General features: G+C 35.5%; 1 long non-coding RNA gene across 1 annotated transcript; it reads right to left on the bottom strand.

The window, feature by feature from the left end:
- Positions 1–19,165: 19,165 nt before the first annotated feature.
- On the bottom strand, positions 19,166–20,411 carry LOC113274093. Its single transcript, XR_003322784.1, has 3 exons — positions 20,232–20,411; positions 19,994–20,087; positions 19,166–19,351 (listed from the first exon to the last, which is right to left on the bottom strand). It is a non-coding gene; the product is annotated as an uncharacterized LOC113274093 (long non-coding RNA).
- Positions 20,412–20,632: the final 221 nt, after the last annotated feature.

Below are 20,632 nucleotides of genomic sequence, written 5' to 3'. Positions count from 1 at the left end.
ATTATACTTGTTTAGCATGTTGTTTAGTTGTTTTATGGTATGTGGTTTTCCTAAACCTTGACAGTTCCAAGCTAGAGCAGAATAAAATTGCCAGAAATAGGAAACATTTGGGTATGTGAATATGATGATGGTGTATCTTTCATAGTGATAGCTAAGTTGGATAGTGCAAATATAGATGATTAGGCTAATGATGATGAAATTTTGCCTACCAGTGAAAATTTTATAAGAATATAGATGAAGATGTTGGAAACTTAAGGTGAGAATTGAGCTCCATACCTGGATTGGAGAAAAATGATTTTCTCCCTCAAGGGCACCAGTAGTCCTGTCTTTCAAATGGTCCTCTTCCATTTGCATTGACTGAGTATTGCTCCTTTTTGAAGGCTGAGTTTGCTCCCAGGTAAGAAGATGATTTCCAGTTGTGTTCTCTGGGTGAAGGTTAGTATCCACAGCTTTGAGTTTGAACTCTTTTTTCCTTCTTTCCCAAAGCAGCTGTTTCTGTTTATTGAAGTCCTCATTGATTTGTTGTTGAATTTCAGATAGGGAGGGTCCAGTGACAAAAGAAGTTGGGAGAGAAACATTTGGGATGGGATATTTTTGTGGATTATTAACTTTTGGGAATGAGTATTCAGGGGTAGAAGAGATTTCCAATCCAGTAGTAGTTGGAAAATTTAGTTTTCTAGCTGCAATTTTGATGTGGATTCCTTTCTTCTTCTGTAACCTCTCTTTTTGTTTATTGCTTTCAATAAGTTTTTTATGCTTCTTTTGGCAAACAAGGGCTTCAGAGTTGGGGGTAGGGATTTCTCCTTGTATAGGTTGGTGCAGTCCAGCTTTGAAGATAATGTAATCCTCAGGTCCATCAAGTTCTTCACAGCTGTTTTTTAGAAGAATCTGTCTTTGGGCTATTCTCATCTTGATGGAAAATTCATCAGTTGCATCATTGTCAGAGTAATGTCTGATTTTAATGGGTTCTTGTGGACTGCTGGAGCTGGAGTTGTTGGGAGTGTGGGATTTGTTAGGAGAATTTGAAGATGAGGGGTATTGGTTATTTGAAGATGATGGGTATTGATTGTTAAAGTTTGAGGGGTGGTTGTGCTGAGGGTTGGTTTGAGGTTGCACTTTTTTTACCTCACAGAGAGGTCCAAGATGATCAAGGATTCTGCAAACTTTGCATAAAGATATACCATTTAGATCATAAGTCATTTCAAGCCAGTATGAAGTTGAAGGGTTCTCATAAGCATCTATACCATATTTCAGAGCCCTGGTTACATCAATGGTTAGGAGAACCTCCAGATTCTTTTCATCATCATCTCTTCCATAAGCTTTCCTTGAATCCTGATAAATTCCAACTGGTTTCATGATGTTTTTGATGTCAGGTATTATATGTTTTGGGATTATTTTAACTAAATCCCAAATCCAAACCTTGTAAAAGTTTGCTTCATCAATGAAGTCGGGTCCAGATGGAGGAACTTCAGTTAGCACAATGAGTTTTTCAAAGATTACTCTAGTTCCTCCTTTTCTGAACACTTTATAGTCCTCTATGCTTCCAAGCTTGATTGAGTAGTAGTTTTTTCTTTTCTTCCAAAGGTTAACTTCAGCATTCCTTCTAAGCTCCCAGTTTGAGTTGATGAATCTTGAGATAGTTCTAGTATCATGAGAAGTCTTGCTACAATATCTTCCAATGAAAACCCATTTCCAGTCTTCCTTCTTTTTTGGTAGAGTATTCTCAGCATTGATGAAAACTTTAGGAAATAGATCTTCAGGAAATTTAGAGAAGAATTCATTTGATTAACCAGATTTGCAACTGGATCAGAATGTTTGGTTCCTGAAGATGAGGCCATGGAATAAATTTTTGTAGTGATGAAGGTATAGAGGGATATAGAGATGATGAGATAAGTACTAGAGCTCAGTACTTTAATTTGAATTTTGTGACGTATGTAAGAGATCCTCTGAAAGTACTTTTTGTTATTTTGTATAAGTTGATCAGTGAGAATCTTAGTGAGATAGGTTTTAAAATTAGTTTGGCTTTGGATTTCTTGTTGGATGAGGTACTGAATGGTTTTTAGGGTCCTACTCCAAACTGATGAAAGGTACAACAACCATGTGCTAGCCCAGAGAGTCCTATGCCTGAACTGGTTGGCTTGAATGGCATTGTTGATGAAGTTGACTACTGGTAAGCCTTGTGAGAATGACCTGTCATAGCAAGAAAAACTAGAGCATAGCTTATTATAATTAAGGTTAGAGTTTTTCCTGTACTTTCTACTGGAATGCAAAGGATGTTCAGTAAAATACAAGTTATCATGGTGAGCATGCGCAAAAATTTGAAAGCTATTTTGTATTATTGTAGAGGTGGAGATACTTAGCCTGTCAGATATAAGTTGTCCAAAACTTTTGCTAGTTGGTTTGTGGCCAAAGAAGTTTTGCTTTGAGAGATTCCAGTCAGCCGAGAAATCTTTTTGAGTTAGAAAGACCGGTAGATGAGTCGCGTAGATTTCTATCTGAATCAAAATTAAGTGATTGGTACGTGTGAAGGAAGTTGGGGAAGTTATTGGCGCCGAATTTTCCATGTTGCCAAATGTAAGAAATTTCTCCTTCCAGATGCCATCTGTCAAACATAGACATAAAGTGTTAGTTGGTTCAATCTTAAATTGGATGAAATTCGTATATTGTAGGTATTGATGCCCTATAGAAAGGAGAAGTGAAGCGAAAAGATGAGGGATAGAAGTGTGGGATACGGAAGAGGTTTCGTTTTGAAAACCGTCTCCATTTAAAGAAGAAAGACCCCAGGAACTGTCTCCTTTATTCTTTAATTTTTCTTCTGTTGAAGAGAGAAGTAATTTCATTCGCTCTGTTGATCTTCCCTCGACAAAATCTCCAAGGAAATTGAGCTTCTGGTACTTTCAAATACGATGTCTGAAATAAGGACTGGTGATGATCGAAAGGGAAAACGAAAGATGGTTGAGGTTGAGGAGGAACCAAGAATCCATTGGTATCCTCGAGAGCATTGTATAACTCGGCTGTCGTATGTGATTACTTTACCACAGGGCTGTGAGTCTCCTGAGTTTGAAGCAGATTTCTCCTGGTATCTGGACGATTTGCAGCATAATATTGAGGTGAAGCTTGAGGAGGATTTGCAAGAAGATCGACCGCCAGACGTTGTTTTGTATGAATTGTTGATGGATTCTACGGTGGATTGTCTTCGGCAACATTTTAATCAACCCAAGCTTGCACCCATTGGACAAGATACCAGTAACCCATTTGCAGATGTGCATGCTAATTTTGGGTTTGGCAGTAGTGCTCAACATGCAGCTGAGAGTGTAAATCAAGGTAATTTGACGAGGGTGGAGGGTAGTGGAGAATGTTATGTAACTGGGATGCCCAAATCTGCAGCACATCCTCAAATGGGTGCAAATGAGCATTGGGTGTTGTATGCTTTCCACCCCAAATATGGGCCTTTTGAAGTTCATGAAGGTGTTGTTGTAGTTGTTGATCGGTTCCTGGTATCTGGTGTTAGTCGGATTGGTTACCAATCTATTACTCTTGATGCCAGAGAGAGGATAATTATCCGTCACTTGGTTGGTCATCCTCTGCACTGAGATGAGCCCATACGATTTCTTGTGATGGATGCTCTGTGTCCTGCAACTGGGAGGATTGGTCGTGCTATTTTTACATGGTTTGGAGCTCCAGGTACTAGACCAGCTAGTTCATCTGCTAATCCAATGCAATATGATTTTGTGCCTGAAAGGAGTGCATCTACAACTATTCCCGAAGCTTCGATAGATGATCCGGCAGGGAATGTTGTTGATGATAATGCTGATAATGATGGATTCCAGTCTCTAGAGCCTGTAAATCGAAGTTTTATTCCTAGAGTTTATTTGACTCGGAGTTGAACTCGAAGTGTTAGTCAAGGGACTCGGAGCAAGACTCGAAGCACTCCTTAGTAAGAAAATGATCCATCCTGCATCTTCTTTGTTTAATTTCTGGTTTTTATTTTGTGGGAATTGATGACATTTGGAATTGGGTTCGTTTAATTTCTGGATACTGCATCTCTTAGGGTATAGTAATTGATGTTTAATTGTTGGTACTTTGTTTAAACATATTTGATTATGTTTATGTTTTTTCTTGTTGAACTGATATTTGAAGTAATCTTTTATGTTTGTTGTGGTGTTTGGGAGATTTGTTTGAATGAAATTTTTGTTGGTTTGAAATTTAGATGTGTTTTGATGATGATGAGATTGGGTTTGTGGTGGATGGTGTAGGTTTTTAGAGATGATGGTTGTATCTCTGGTTTCCATTCTGAAGTAGCTAGGACTGGTTGTAATGCGTAAACCATAGTGAACCAAAGCTCTAACCCATTGAGACCTGTGATGTATTATGATTGTGATCTGCCATGGGTTCTTGAGAGCATATCAGCATGAGTAGTGCAGAAATTTTCCATTCAATTGACAGAAAGGAATGAATTTTGTCTTGTTGATTAGGTTGGGGGGATTTTTGTATCCAGGGTATGAGATTGAATCAATTGAGTTGGTTTTTAATAGAATCATCCCAATTAAGGGTATAAGAGCCTTGTGACTTTCTTAAGGAGGATTTAAGAGCTTAAGAGTGTTGGAAAGGATGAAGGGAGGTTTGTGGATGACATATAGAATAGAATTGTGAAATTTCAGCATAAATCGATGACTCTGGTGATGAATGGGTTCCATGTAGTGGGGATTTTCAGCTTCCAGACTAGTATGATTGGTGATTTTCTTCTCCTTGCTTCAGATTCTGTAATTTTGAGTTGAGAGATATTTGTGATTTGTGTGATTTGTGTTTTGTGAGTGTTGTGAGTGATAAAATTGGTGTTCCTGTGATTGATACAGTTGCAGTTGCAAGAGTAAGTATGATTGTAGGTAGTCATCAGAGATCAGATTGAGGGAGCAGTGATCATTAGGAGAAATTCCGGCTACAACTCAGGTAGAAAATGACCATTAGAACAGCCGTTAAAGGAAGAAGACAAAGCTTAACGGCTAAAAACTCACGGCGGAGGGAGGAATCATATGGGTTTAGGGGGAAAAGAAAGAGGAGAGAGGTGAGAGCCCATTCTCAACCCCGGTTGTTATTGTTTTTGTTCTTTCTAATGTTAGCCAACTTTAACACCTTACCCAATTGCACCTAATATTAATATATATCGCTTTGCATTTGATAAGCCCAGTGTCAGTTCATGGGATTATAGTCGATAGATTTCCGGTTCAACAAGAAAACATTCAATAGGAGAGAAATCGTAATTTGAGAGATCAATTTAGTGAATCGGAATCAGGTTGGGATTTATGTTTTTGCATTTTAATAGCAAAATTTTTATGTTATTCATTTTAATTTTATGTTATTCATTTTAATTTGGCTTAAGCTTATTACTTATATCATAATTTTTTGACGTCAATTTGGCAGAAGATGGATCTTGAATCGTGGCCAACTCTGGTCGATGGAGTCCAGGAACAATATGAGAAGGTGAACTTATCTTAGTCCCATTCCGTACATTTAGCTAGGATTCTATTATGTTCTTATCGTGTCCAAACATGTGATGCTTTTGGAGTTACCGATGGATCCTACGGACGTTACATAAAACCTATACTGTCTCCATGTTCATCATCTTGGAGAAATAGGTGTGGGGTTTTAATCTAAAAGGTCTCTGTATTATGTAGAGAGATTCCACATCTTATTAGTCTCCGCCTAGAATTCCGCATATCCCATGTGAGACTAATCTCATGGGCTTGGATCGAGCCAAATCCCTAACAATCTCCACCTTGGCGAGATCCAAACTATCTCACCAACTATCGTCGTACGGCCACCGTTATGCAACATCTTGAGGTACACCTTGCTCCTTCATGTCCACAACTCTACGTTGATTGGCACCATTTAGGTGGTACTGAATGCCAACTCAATCTACCGTACACGATCGTCATCCGTATACTACCGTCGAACCCGGATACAGTCAATATGCGCCCTTGAGCCTTGGCCGCCACTTCGAGCTTGCTCCACCTGAGTTAGAGAGGGAGACGATCTAACTCCACCATGAGCCCTAGCTTCGGCTTGCCATACTCCACCCGAGTTAAAGTGCTCCGCACCACCTAACTCCACCTTGCGCACCTCATCCTTCATAGGGTTGACATCCATAACCATTCGATCTCTTAGTAGCCCTGGCTCTGATACCATTTGATGGATCCTACGGACGTTACATAACACCGATACTGTCCCCACCTTGGAAAAATAGGTGTGGGGTTTTAATCTAAAAGGCCTCGGTACTATGTAAAGAGATTCCATACCTTATTAGTCTCCACCTAGAACTCCGCATATTCCATATGGGACTAATCTCATGGGCTTGGGTCGAGCCAAATCCCCAACATTTACATTTCGGAGTACATCAGTACATGGATCTACCATTTGTTATTGTTTATTCTTTCAACTTTCAACAAATACTTTTAGGGACAGTTAAGAGTAATTAATGGTTAATAATATATTTAAGCGCTTGACGTACAAAAAATTACAGCTAATAGGAACTTATTTAGATGTTTAGCGTTAGGCATAACGCACTTTTAGCTTCTTCTTGCTTTCCGTGGCCTTGGTGATTTGGATATTCACTTGAAATTACACCCAAGGTATGATGTCTGATACAGCCCATTCTATTTGTTTGAGCTTAATTTGTTTGTTTTTCTTTTAGTTGGAGTTTGGACAGATAAAGATTAGTGGAGTATCAAAGTGAGTCTGAAACATTAAAATTATATTATGATAGTTTTTTGCTTCTTTTTTTTTTTTTTTCTTTTTTGATCTTATGCAGGATTTTCGTATGCTTATGTTTCACTGTTTTTATCTAAAGATTGCACATAGGTGAAGGGGTTTTGGTGCATTGGTTGTGGTAAACAAGAGTGACGATTAGCAACTGGATAAAACTTTAATGTGCAGGAGACAATGGTGCAACAAAGATGTACCAACAAGCTAATGATCAAGTGAGAAAACTCAAAACGTGCAAGTTTGTTAATGTCGACTTATGTTTCGTACTTTCTCATTTGTTCTAGAGCTTGGAGTAATTTAATATACACGAAGTACTACTACTAAAGAGGGAAGCAACTCATACTATTAGTGATGAATTAAGGCATGATAGAGATCAAATCATTAATAGGTCCAGTTTTCTGTGTAGAATGAATGGACTTTGGGATGCTTTTTATCTTATTGATGGCAGGGAAGGAAAAGAAAAAGATGCTACTAAAAACCATAGCACTGAAGCTGATTTTGGTTTATCCATACATACGTATGTAGTAGTACTTAGTAGAAATTGGGTTATTTAGTTTTTGGTACTTACATTTTGTCCAATATTAGTGTTTGGTCTAACATTTGTCCAACTTAAAATTTGGTACTTGAAAATAACGTTGACATGTGTTGACTGTGTTTGACAAAACATTCAATTAATTCAATTTCTTAACGAAAGTCAATATTTAACATAGTCAACATAGGTCAACGTTATTTTCAAGTACCAAATCCTAAGTTGGACAAATGTTAGACCAAACACTAATGTTGGACAAAATGTAAGTATCAAAAGCCAAATAACCCACATTTAATCCAAAAGTTACTGGGTTTTGGACACTCTAGTCCTACACTCTCAAGCCTAGTATCAGGGGTCCAAATTAACGGAATCTGAAACGAGTTAATCCTTTCCTATACGATTCAGTCCAAAATAAAAAAAATCGATGACAAAAATACCCATCAGATATTATTTCTTCGTAACTCGGTTTTCATTTCTTCATTTCCAGCGTCCGTCGAGAAATTTTTTCCAGCCGCTCCTGTTGAAGACGATATTACTAGTTTCATCTCGTTTTTCTTCTTCTTTTTGTCGATTGATTGATTTCGTTTCACTTGATTCATCAAATTGGTTTTACAATTTTCATAATGTAAAAATTTGGATTAGGGTTAATTCATCAATTTAGGGTTCTACTGAGATCAATTGTTTTTATATATAATATTTTTGGAGGTTGAGTTATACGTTCATCGTCACTACAATAATCTACAGGTATGTTATTTATTTATTTACGATCTTGTTATGTATTTTTGGAAGAGATTATTATTATCACTATCTGTTTTCTTGATTTGAGGGATTTTTGTTGATCGTAAGATGTTTTATTGAGTTTATGTAGTTAATTGAGTATCAATTTTAGGTTTTCTTCCAAGGATTTCAACTTGTTGGGTACATGCAGTGAAGAGTATACTTAGTTGATAGGGTTGATGATGTTGGGTTTAATTATTTTATTTCTTTTTAATGTAATGTTTAAAAACTGATCAAATGTACTTTCATTCGTAATTAGAGTTTATTGAGATTGTTTGGACTTTTTTTTATTTGTAAAAGATGGATGCTCATTTTTGGGATAGGAGGAACTATTTCATTTTGGCAATAATATAACTTAAGTTAACATATAAGCTCCTTGCTTATGTTGACGAAGTACCTTGTCAGCTGATTAAGAAGATACTCATAATTGTGAAGGTCATAGGATGATGCCAGTTGATCCTGTTGTGCGATGGACATAGATTATGGTGTAAGATCCTCTTGCTAGTATCTCTCCGCAGGACCACCCCATGAAGCTTCTAAAGTAAAATAACGATGCATTGGAGAGAGATTCTCAATTGATAGGAAAGTTTGTTAAAGATGGAGTTAGCGGATTCACTGCATGTATTATTAATCTCCCATTGTATTGTTTCTTCCTTCTGTGCTTCCTATATATGGATATGAAGTGGCAAAGAGAAATTGTTAAGGAAATAAGTGGCATGACCATATTTATCTTGTTTGGATTTATGCCTAGGTACGAAAAAAAATAGGTAAAACCCATTTTTAGAAAATTCAAGTAACAAGATGGCGTGGCTATACTTATTTTAAATTAGATAAACTAAGTAAAATTTAGCAAGAAAACCGTGTTCGCAGACTATTAGGTGTTCTTCAAACTTTGCAAATGTGAAAAGTCTTATGTATGTTCAACCAGAGTAAAAACCAACTTTTCCAATGCTCATGTAAACTAGATAGAACTACGAACATTTTAGCAAGAAAAACTAATATTACCGACGTCCTTTTTAGTTTGACATAAGATTTTTTTGTGGAGGTTTCATTTCTAGATAGGGAAATTATGACACTTTACTGCTTAGCAGAAAATGTTGAGTTGGTTATGATCCACAATGATATTTATAATTAAAGCAGAGGCTGTCGTTTACTCGATATTTAAGTATTTCAATTACTAAAAATAGTCAAAAATTATTTGAATATCCAACTAACAAATCAGCTTGTTTTCTCAATGTCATGCATATGAAGATTTAGAGTTTTTGTAGTCGCCAACGCTTAATGTTAGACAAGTTAGTGTCAACTTCCTATGGATGACTAGCTTTGGAAAATCTAATGTGTACATAATTGTACACATTGATTCTTAATGTGTACATAATTGTACACTTGTTAGTTATCATGATTATTGTTCATTCTTGCTGTTAGTTTCAATGATTATTTACCTTTTAACCCAGCTATCTTCTTTTACATGTTCTCACTCTATGAATCATATTTGTAGATGTGTACATATCTGTACACCATTGTCTGTTTTCACTTTATGAATCATTTCTTAATTCGCTTTATGAACATTATAATTTTTTCATCGAGTCAATGTATTATGTAGCTTATAGACAAATTATGTATTGCACTTGATGGATTGTAGCAAAGAAATGCGGAATCCCTGAAGCATCGCTATCAGGATCTGATGTATGAACCTTTGAAGGCTGACAGAGTTGATTGCTTTTACCTAAAATCACATTGCTTCAGCTGTCGATATCGTCGTCTAGACTTCTTTGGCTTGTAAGTCTTCTTTGTCTTTCCACTTTTTGAGTTTTAAACACCTTTAATTTGTTATTGTCACTGCCATACAATATATTTCCACATTAAATGTAATGTCTCTATAAAATATGTAGTTTGAACTGATCTAAATATATGCTGTGAAATCCAAATTATTTGCATTAGTTGGAGAGGAAGCTTTGCTTTGGATAATAGAAAGGAACTAAAAATAAAAATGACTGGATTGAAATTGGATAAGATTCATAAGACAAGTTATTAGACATTGATGATTTATTTTTTCATTTCTAGTTTCCCTTCAACATCTTCCTACAACTCCTTATAACCATAATCCATTTTGGTATAAACTTTTATATAGGAATTAAACACCAAAGGTTATTGGATTTCTTTTTTATACTTTTTTGGTAACTGAGACTTGTGTGATCTTCTAATCCCTATGAATTTAAAGAGGAAAGATGACTTTTCTGAGAAGTACAAGAACCTGAGCTCTTTTCTATGTTGTTTCTTTTATGGGTTCATTCTTTCCATCCGATTCTTATTCCTTCGGATTTATCTGATCTCCTCTCGGATCTTTTTACAATTGAACTTTCTTGTTCTTTAAACTTTAATGCGTTCATAGGGTTGAAATAATTGTATATTTTTTTTATTTAATAAGGAACCGATCTATACATTGTCACCACAAATGTAGTTTCTCTTTTTTTACCCATGCCTCTTCTGCCTTTAGCAGCTGTGAATTCTTTTACTAATTTTAAAATTTCCTTTGGATTGTTCCTATGGGCACTTTAAATTTTAAAAATAATTACATAGTCGATGCTAATGTTTTTGATGTGTACATAGTTGTACACATGTTGATTCTTAATGTGTACATAATTGTACACATGTTTTTGAATGTGTACATAGTTGTACACATGTTGATTCTTAATGTGTACATAATTGTACACATGTTTTTGAATGTGTACATGGTTGTATACTTGTTGATTTTTCATGTGTACATAGTTGTATACCCGTTGATTGTTAATGCGTACGTAATTGTACACCATGTCTTACAAGATTTTGTTGTTGTGTATGAACTATAGAAGAAAATTATACCCAAACTTTATATTGCTTATTGTAGAAATCTTTGGTTATTGAATATATAATATGATTCTAGGTAAACATTATCTCGCATCTATCCTTCTTTTATTTTCTTTCTTTTTTACTCTACTTTCATATATTGGGTTCCATGACTCGTAAGTTGCTTAGGCATCTGGATATATCTCTCTGGATGCACGCTTGTTTCGAAGTGGTGACTTAGTATATGCTAAAGTAAAATCATAGTTGATGTTGGTCTTTGTCAAAGTGAGACAAAAATGTGGCACATGATATTCTCTGAGACAGTGTTTTTATTGACATAGGAGCTTGTTGCAGTGTGTTCATTGAAAGTGTATTTTCTGTAAGGAAATACGTGAGCCAAAGTTGTTAGTGTACACCAGTTGATTCTTAGTGTGTACATAGTTGTACACCTTTTTATTTCTGATGTGTACATAGTTGTACACATGCTGATTATCAATAGTTTTTCTTATTCAAATTCGTTAATAGCGGGGCATTCAGTAGTAACATGTAGTTGCAAGTTTAGAAATATGGATCCAAGATCGCTTTCAACTGTTAGGACACTTTAACTCATTTTTTGTGTACACGTGGTTTTTTAGTTGTGTCTGAACATGTTATGAAAAGTGTTAACGATACTTGCATTTGGAAGGAATTTATATATATGTCGTGTGGTATTTTTACTTTTATTGAAACCCTTTGATTTTTTATTCATTTTTCTAATTTTGATGATCAAGGAGGTACTGGATCTGGTGGTCGATCGATACACCTTAGTTTCTACTTGCGCAAGGTATAAGCATGTTTGCTGACATTATTGCCAATATTTTGGCTGCAGGTGGTCGCGTGAAAACGCGATGAATCATTTCAGATAGAAGGTGAAAAGAATGAATTTTTTGATGGTAAATAAGAGTGTCGAGAAACACCGAGTATGTCAACGAGCTTCACCGAGATGGAATGCGCACCAGCGAGTTCCATGGAGGTAATTCACTTAATTTCAATTCCCATAAAACTTCAGTTATATGGGTGGGTAATAATTCACTCACCTGTTGAAGAGAAGTGGCACTGAAACAAGATGACAGTGTCAGTAATTTTGATGTTTAGGATACATTTTTACTCCAAATTCTTAATCAAAAAGGTATACTTCATATTAGAGTTTTCCGAATTTGAAATCAGTTGGTATAACATGTTGAGCTTACTTATCTTAGATTATTTTTGTGACTAATTCTATTCATCATTTCTAGGATAAAGACAATTTGTTTTAAAAAAATTAAAATTATATTTATATGGGTACTCTTTTTGCAGGTCCAGAGAAAGCATTGGTGGTATTTAGGTGGACGATTCAAGGTGTATGTGGATTTAGTGCAACTTGACTTGTATTTGGATTTTCTGAATTTTTGTAGATGTGTACATGTTTGCACACCGGTGTAAACTAAGATTTTTTAGAAAATGAAAATTATATAGTCATATGGGTACTCTTTTTGTAGCTATCGGAAAGAGCTTCCCAAATCTATAAAGTTTGTAAATTTTGGACAAACGGTTCAAAAGATAATTTTTTTTTATGTTAATTAAAATTGTTGACATCATCATAAGTCACTGTGGACCAAATTGCAAATATTTGGACTAAATTGTAAATGATAAGGGTTATTAATGTACTTTCCCATATTTTGGACTAATTTGTACCTAGTTGACTCGGAGTGGACTAAACTATATTTTTGGACTGCCTTTTGGACTAAACCGTATTTTTCCCTAGTACTTACTATCAAGGATGGATTGGGGTCCCTGGAAAAATAATTGGGGACCCTAGATACAGGACAAAAAAAGGCATGAAATAGTAATTGGGAGTTATTCCTTATCGCACTTTTTTTTAAAATGGCTAAACTACCCCCAAATCATTAGTGTTAATTGAGTGCTAATTAATTGTTAATTAGTTTAGTTAGATTAAAATCATATTTAGGGATAAAATTTTGATAAAAGAAAAATTGTGTTTTTGTGTTGTAGAGAGGAAGAAATTGAGTTTTTTGGGGGAAATTTAAGGTTATTTGAAATGAGTGATTCCAGTGGAGGAATCCTATTGCTCAAAATGAAGGAACCAATCCTCAAAATGAAGAACCCGAAGCTCAAAACAATCAGGTAAACTTCCTATACTCTTCAAATTGTATGAATGATGCTCCAAGTGGTCGATTCATGTACACTATGCAACTACTCAGAGTGAGGGTCGTTAAATTGAGAGGGTAATAAACGAACGACTCTAAGAAGTTGTCAATTACTTGACACAACCTTTGACGATTCAAACCTGCAACTTTTGCAAGTTACGAAAAATCGTCAACCAAGTGTGATATAATTGACGACTCCAGCTAGTTAGGTCACACAGAATCGTTAACTTAATATGTTTAGAACCAACGACCCTATCACTATTTGGGACAGAGAGGTGGTTCTGCCTAAGACAGAGTCGTTCGTATTTAAAAAGGGTCGTCGAGAAGAATCGTTGACGATTTAGAAATTCCTGGACGACACTATTCTAGGGCAGAAAACCAGGTTTAGGGTCGTTATCTACTACACCCTAATGGTTAACGATTTTTCATCAATTCAATATGCATATCAAAAATCGTTAAGCAATAAAAAACCGTGGTTAACGCCTGGAACTGTAACTGCAATTTGGCAGTTGAAAACCTAATTTTTCAATCAACAAATCAAATTAAACATAAACCCAACTTAAATTAGGGGGTTTTAGTTCACTTACGACGATGAATCGGTGAGAATTTTTTTTCTCAGAAATCGTTAAAGGAATGGGAGACAGTGGTAGGGAGGGAGCGGGGGAGAAGAAGAATGGGAGGAGAAGAAGTTTTGATTGAAATGAAGATTGGGGGCCGAGGTTAGTGATTAATGAGATTTTTAGGGTAGTTATTAGAGAAGGCTAAATTGATATTTTCACCAACATTTTGGAAGCCCTCTATCTTTTATGGGATGGGTATAAATTGGATGAAGCCCCTAATTATTTTTCATGGCCCCCAATTCAGCCTTCCTTACTATCTCTTTGCGGTGAATCGATCGGCTAAAAATACCATATATATAAAAATATTCTTTCAAAGTATTTTTGTGCTCAAAAGTATTATTTTTTTTTGTATCAGTTGGTGACACAGAGATTAAGGGGTGACAAAAATTTAGGAGTGCGTTGGTGACCAAATTGATTATACGTGGAAGGCCTTCATAAATATGTCTGTATTTATATATAGTAGTAAAAAAGATCCAACCGTTTAGTCATCTTCCACGTGTATAAAAATGCATAATCAAGACCGTCTATAGTCAATGAATAGTTTCTGACCATTGAATCCAATAATAAAATCAAAACAACGATCGCAAATTAACCCTAACAAAAACAGCAATAGGAGGCGGAGGCAAGAAAACAACTACAGGTGGCCTAGGCCGGTTACATGAATTTGTGTTTGAATTTTGAACTGTTATAATGTCTAATGATTTCATATTTATTATAAACAGTTTTCATAAGAGAATGTACAGTTAAATAGTTTTCATATTTCACATTATGTGGTTTTCATATTTTGAAGGGATATTTAATGTTCAATACATTGCATTAGTACCCAACATTTTAAATATTAAGGGTTAGTATTCAGAGTTGCCGTTGACCGCCAAAGCCAACGCATGACCAGGCTTTATTTTATTTTCCTAATTTTGTGTTAAACAATTATTGCGCTTTACGATTTTACCCTGAAGGGAAATATATCTGTTTTCCTATCGTGACCATTGCCATTATCAACCCATCTGTTCTTTAAGAATACCAGATTTGTGCTCGTTGCGTATTTTTCCTTTTAATCATATTTCTGATTTAGCGTATGCGGGGCTTCGCCCTCCATAATGATGTATTTTTTATTTGGTGTGTGCGGTGCTTTACCCCGCCCCGTCTCGATGCATGGTACTCTGCTTCGTCAATGGTTGATTATGCATGAAATGCAGCTTGTGCGTCAACAAACCATTGAGCTCCTTAGTGGAGCAAAATAACCAAAACTCTGAGGATGGCACCAACTTTCAGCTTTATGCTCCGACTATCTCAATATACCTGCTTAATAAGATTATTTACTGTACGTTAGTCAATCCACATCATGGCTATCATTTTCAAAGTAAAATAATCTTCGACAACTATAAAAGTTCCATGTTATTATATACTATCCATCCTATAAAAATTAGTCTATATCGCTGTTAAACCCAAAACGATAATACAAAGGTCAACTGTTAGTCTAGGTAGGGAGGTATAAGAGCAACCACAATGGTACGGTCAAAACCATAGACGAAAGACCAAAAAAAATGATCAAATTTAAGTTTAGTCTGTGGTGTTACACTAGGGTGGAAGAGTAAATTTGGTCGCTTGGAAAAAAGTATACACCAGGATCACATTATATGCCCGCCCCATCACCAGGATCACATTATATGCCCGCCCATCACAGGATCACATTATATGCATGCCCCATCATCCATCAGGTGAACTTTATTTGTACGCCTCACTGAGGATCACATTATATACCCGCCCCATCACCAGGATCACATTATATGCCCGCCCCATCACCAGGATCACATTATATACCCGCCCGGTGACAAACGAACATTATACGTTCGCTCGACTATATATAGTTTTGGTCTTGGTCCCAAACCAAATATAGTCTGGAATTTGATTTTGGTCCGGCTTTTAGTCTTTACTCCGTCCCGCTGTGTCTCGTCTCTGGACCATAATTATAGGTTTGATCGTCCACTGTGGTTGCTCTGAGCCGGAAATGCTGCAACCTGACTGATTTGATATTGGGAACATACCAAAAAACAATCTTTTTATATTTATACATCTCACGTCATCTCCTTCTGCAAGTATTTGGTATTAGATCTTTTGGTTTAGCTTCACTTAAATTTAACTTCAAATATATAATTGCTCTTGTAGTAAAAAACCCTCTTTAATCAAAGTTCATGCAAAGCAACACAACTGGACATTCTGTTGACTTTGCATATCAATCTTGGTCTCATGAATGATGCCTTTACTTAGCATGTGGTGTCGGAGGAAATGTACCGAGAAGCAGAATATGGTATCAAGTGATCATGGACACGGGACATTGATGCTCTGTTGGTCTGTATTGGACCCCAGAAATAGTGAATTCTGCTTAAGGTGTCATTTAATTTCTTCTAATTTAACATGGCTTACCTCCAAAGTCGCAAGATATTCTAATTTCGCACAATCATAACAAATTTATCCTTAATTGGCCAGTATCATCATAGAAAGATCTCAATGACTAAATCATGGTGAGCATGATAGAAAATTTGAAGAACCTTATAACTTCTAAATTATAGTAAACACGATTGAAATTTTGAAGAAACTAATAGTAAACAGTTCAGAAATAAACCTTTCATATCGTGGAAGCCTGATCAATTCACCTTTTTGACATACATATTGAATCTGCATTCCGAACTGTAAGATATTATAGAATATCATTATCGGATTTCTCACCATGTCATCCAAGTCCCGGCCCGCCTTTGGTGTCTCTATTGTCATCACACCGATTGTTGTCGTGAGACTGAATGCAGGAAAATGAAAACAAAGTAAGAAAGTAAGCAAATTAATAAAGCCACAGAATGCAACATAGCCATTGGCAGCAGAAACAAGTGTTAAACTCTAATAGGTGTATGACATAATAGTAACGTACAAATAGAAAGAAGTCAATTTTCCATACATATTGAACATACAAAATTTTAACATGGTTATGGTGATCAGAAACTTGATGCAACTAAGAAACGTTATTCAAAATTTGTAGTCTACTACTAAAAAAAATTTGCACATGCTAAACAAAATATTAAACTACTTGAACCTCTTTTCTTCGAAAAGGAACGTGAATTTATTTTTTTCTTAGATGTAAAACAGTAGGAAGTCTAAAATTTACCTTCAATTTCTTATTTCTGTCCTACGTTTTGCCTCTTGGCACCAAGCATCTGTATTCAGATGGGTGCATTCCATCATTCCTTTTGTCTTTATTGTTTGTTCATTTGAAATAACTTTCTACCTCAATGGTACTCGAGTTGGGGACTTTGCTAAACTTGAGGTACCGGAAACACCATTCAACTCTAGCTTAGTGCTCGCCGAGACTTTGCTTGGTTGGATGTTGACACAATTATTAAATTGGGAGGCGTAAAACAGCCATATCATTTACATCTTTAACCAGAGAGGCATAATACAGAAAACAATGAGTATATTACACATCAATAAAGTAAACAAAGGTACTAATATCTGATTCACCCTTACCAGTGTTACCACCAATCGACTTGGAAGAGGAAACTATAAAGATATAAACTGTTTGCCTAAGTCGAACAATCCTTATATACCAGTACCACAGGCAAAAATAAAATAAAATAATTTCCAATTGATCTAAGAACTTGAAGCACCAGCAAAAAAATAACCTGGTACTAAGTTGAACAATCCTCATAATAAGTTTTGAAGAATGAAAACGACAAAAGAATTATGTTTCCTCTAACCATGCTTCAACTTCTTCTTCCTCTTTTAGCTACAAAAATTAAATCTAAACCCAAAAACCTCAAAAGAACGATAAACAATTTCATAAGAGATAATAAAATCAAATTTACAAATTCGAGACATGAAGATTGTAATCAATTAATCTGGTTCTCACCATATTTATTAAGATGCTTCACATATCTGAAATAGGATAAAACATATGTTCAATTCTTATCAGAATTAAGATTATGTTCTCACTATTTCTCCGGTGAAGAAGAAATTGTATTGATAACACTGAGTAATACCTGTAAAATATTTTGTCTTTGCTATTTTAGATAATTATGCGAAAGAATTGAAAGGTTAAAGCGAGGAATTTTCAATCACCTTTCTGCTTTCTTTTCCTGGGTAAAAGAGATGTGAAGAAATATTATGTAGATCGCAAGAAATAGGAAAGGTGCAGTGCAGCAGTGATGGCTGATGGGTTTGGGTGGTGATGCCTATTACTGAGTTCATAATAGAGAATGGACGAAAATGAGAAGCTTTGTTCCCTGAGAACCCAAACTTATTCAGAATACTAAAAACATCAATCTAAACGAATAATCAAGAGAAGAAGGAATTTTTTTTCTTCTAAGTTTACCTTATTCTTCTTTTATTCCTCGATGATCAATTTCAGAGGCTTATACTTGAGATTAATGTGAGAGGTTTAAGTTAATGATCAAAGGCTTTGTAATTGCATGGTTTAATGTTACGACTTGCATATATATATATATATATATACTGGGGTATCACCCAGGCCTTCGGCCTGGGCTCAACCTCTCGTGCGCCTTCGGCGCGGTGGTCTTTAATATCTAGCTGTGTTTTCAACATATCTGAACCCTTTTGGTTGGAATTATTCTAGATAACATTGATCTTTTGGCAGATAGGTTTTATGCGATGTATAATATAATGTAGAGTTTAAATGAATTCCTAGTATGCTAAATTTCATTACATATTTCAACAGAAAAGCACTTACAAATGGACTATAATGCGGCTGAATTAACTGCGCTAAAGTGGCAAGTGATAGTGGCCAAAGGGAACACTTATTGACCAAAGACTGTATTCGTTTGGTAATAACTAAGGTCGATTATTCTCAGTTCGGCCAAATGGCTGGTCCGAGGAAGTTCCTTAGCGTTGGTAAATGGGATGCCAGGTTAACAGTCTTTCTCCCATCTTGATAGTCATAACTTAAGTACCCAAAAACTTGTTGATGCTTTATATTATTTAGTAAACCATCAAAGGGAACTCAGTGTTGATTTTGTTCTTTTGTTCGACTTGGTGGTGATCCTCGCATAGACAATACCAATTTCACTCACGGTAGTTCCTAACTTTGAAATTTTGCCTACACATTTGTTTTAGCAACAGAGTCATTAAAGTTTTCCCTACACATTCGTTGAATACATAAACGACTTTTCTAAAGATAGGAAGTGGGTAAGAAGCAAAAGAATACACAAAGCGGGACTCCCAACCGATCGCCAGCAGATTCAAATACTCTAGCATTTTTAAATGTGCGTACACAATCCAATTTCCAAGTACGTAGTAATATGTGGTTGCAAACACAAAAGAATATGTAATGCAAAAACATTTAATTAACAACCTTCAAAGCAAAATAGAGAAGGCTTGGTCACTCACGTAATTAAGCATTTCAATTGTTCCTAATAAGATTTTTGAATTATGTAAATAAATTGCTAAATAAATTTGCTCATTCTAAAAATTGTCTAAATTTTGCTCTTTGTCTCCAAAAAGATTATACAACAACAAAAGAATTAAATCGATGTTGTGATCTAGTACGCTCAAGAGTCGAAACTAAAAGACTCAACACTCGAACAATAAATTGCTGAGCTTTGAACTGTCTTGTGCGTTTTTGAAGACCCTTCTTCAATCTTTGTCACCTGGTTAACAATGCAATAGCTTATTTCTTTAAATCTTATGAACAACTAAAAAAAGAAAATTTCAACAATCTAATTTTAAGATGAATCAATCCTTGGAAAAGTAATTCGCTACCGCGTGATTATCTATCAAGCATCACCAGTTACATCATACAACATTTTCTTTCTGACTCCATATCCTTTTCTGCTAGAATTTGGATGTTAAATGTGACTATCAAATGAACCATAATTTGAAAGAAGAACGGAAAAATACTCGTTACACGCAGAAAAGATGATTGAAGTGAAAATAAATAAACCATCTGCATTCATGGAAGCCCCCATATAAGGCTTCAAATGCAAAATTTGCAACAGCAAAAAATATTAATTAGTTACTTCATTGTGATGAAACACCAACGGAAGAAAGCAGCAAATTTTTTTTTTAGAAAATCGTCACAATATTATTTGCCTTTTATAACCATCCATGAAACCAAGGATCTTCAACAGCGGTATGCACAGATATGGTATGCAAAGAAAACAGTGGTAATATATAAACTTGTAAGGCAGTTAACAGTATACAAACACAGAAGAAAAAAAACTAAACATGTAACTTAAGAATTCAAATTGCGAATAACAATATACTCAACACCGAAACCGATAGAGATTTACCTTTTGCAAAGGATGATAGTTATACACTCTCTCTTTCATGCTTATTTGATGCTATTAAGCTTTCATCCATTCTCGCGTCTTGAAAATAATCAAACTAAAAAAAAAGTACTCGGGCACCAATTCCAATCGATAAAATGCACAAAGTAGATCAAACAAATAGTGATTGAAAAGGAAAGAACAACAACAAAAATTAAATAGGGAAACTTAGCGGAACAAATTTGTGTAAAAGACACCTTACCTTTTTGGCTGTACAAAACATCATAACAAAACCCCAAAAATTTTGCTTGCAAGAACAATTTTGAAAATCCTCAACTTTGTTTTCTTTCATTTTTCTGAATCCACATGAACATAATATAATGATATGCAGAGACGAAGATAAGTCGTCGCGGAGTGCAAGAAAAATTAGAGAGAGAAAGAGAGAGAGGGATATTTGTGAAACAGTTCCGATAACCCAAGGCCATCAATTTGTGAAAAAGTGATACTAATCTACTACTTGGGAAAAAATAGGTCATTTTGGGTAGATATGAGAACGACTTGCATGGAAGACACGTAGGGAGAATAAGGAGAAAAAAGTGTAGGTTCTACCACGTATGATTGCCGGTAGTTTTCAACGTTTGTCAAATTTGGGAGACGGAAAGG

This window comes from Papaver somniferum, chromosome 4 (genome assembly GCF_003573695.1).
Source record: "Papaver somniferum cultivar HN1 chromosome 4, ASM357369v1, whole genome shotgun sequence".
NCBI lineage: Eukaryota > Viridiplantae > Streptophyta > Magnoliopsida > Ranunculales > Papaveraceae > Papaver > Papaver somniferum.
Note: the sequence above shows the minus strand (reverse complement) of the source record. Positions and strands in the feature narration are given on the sequence as shown.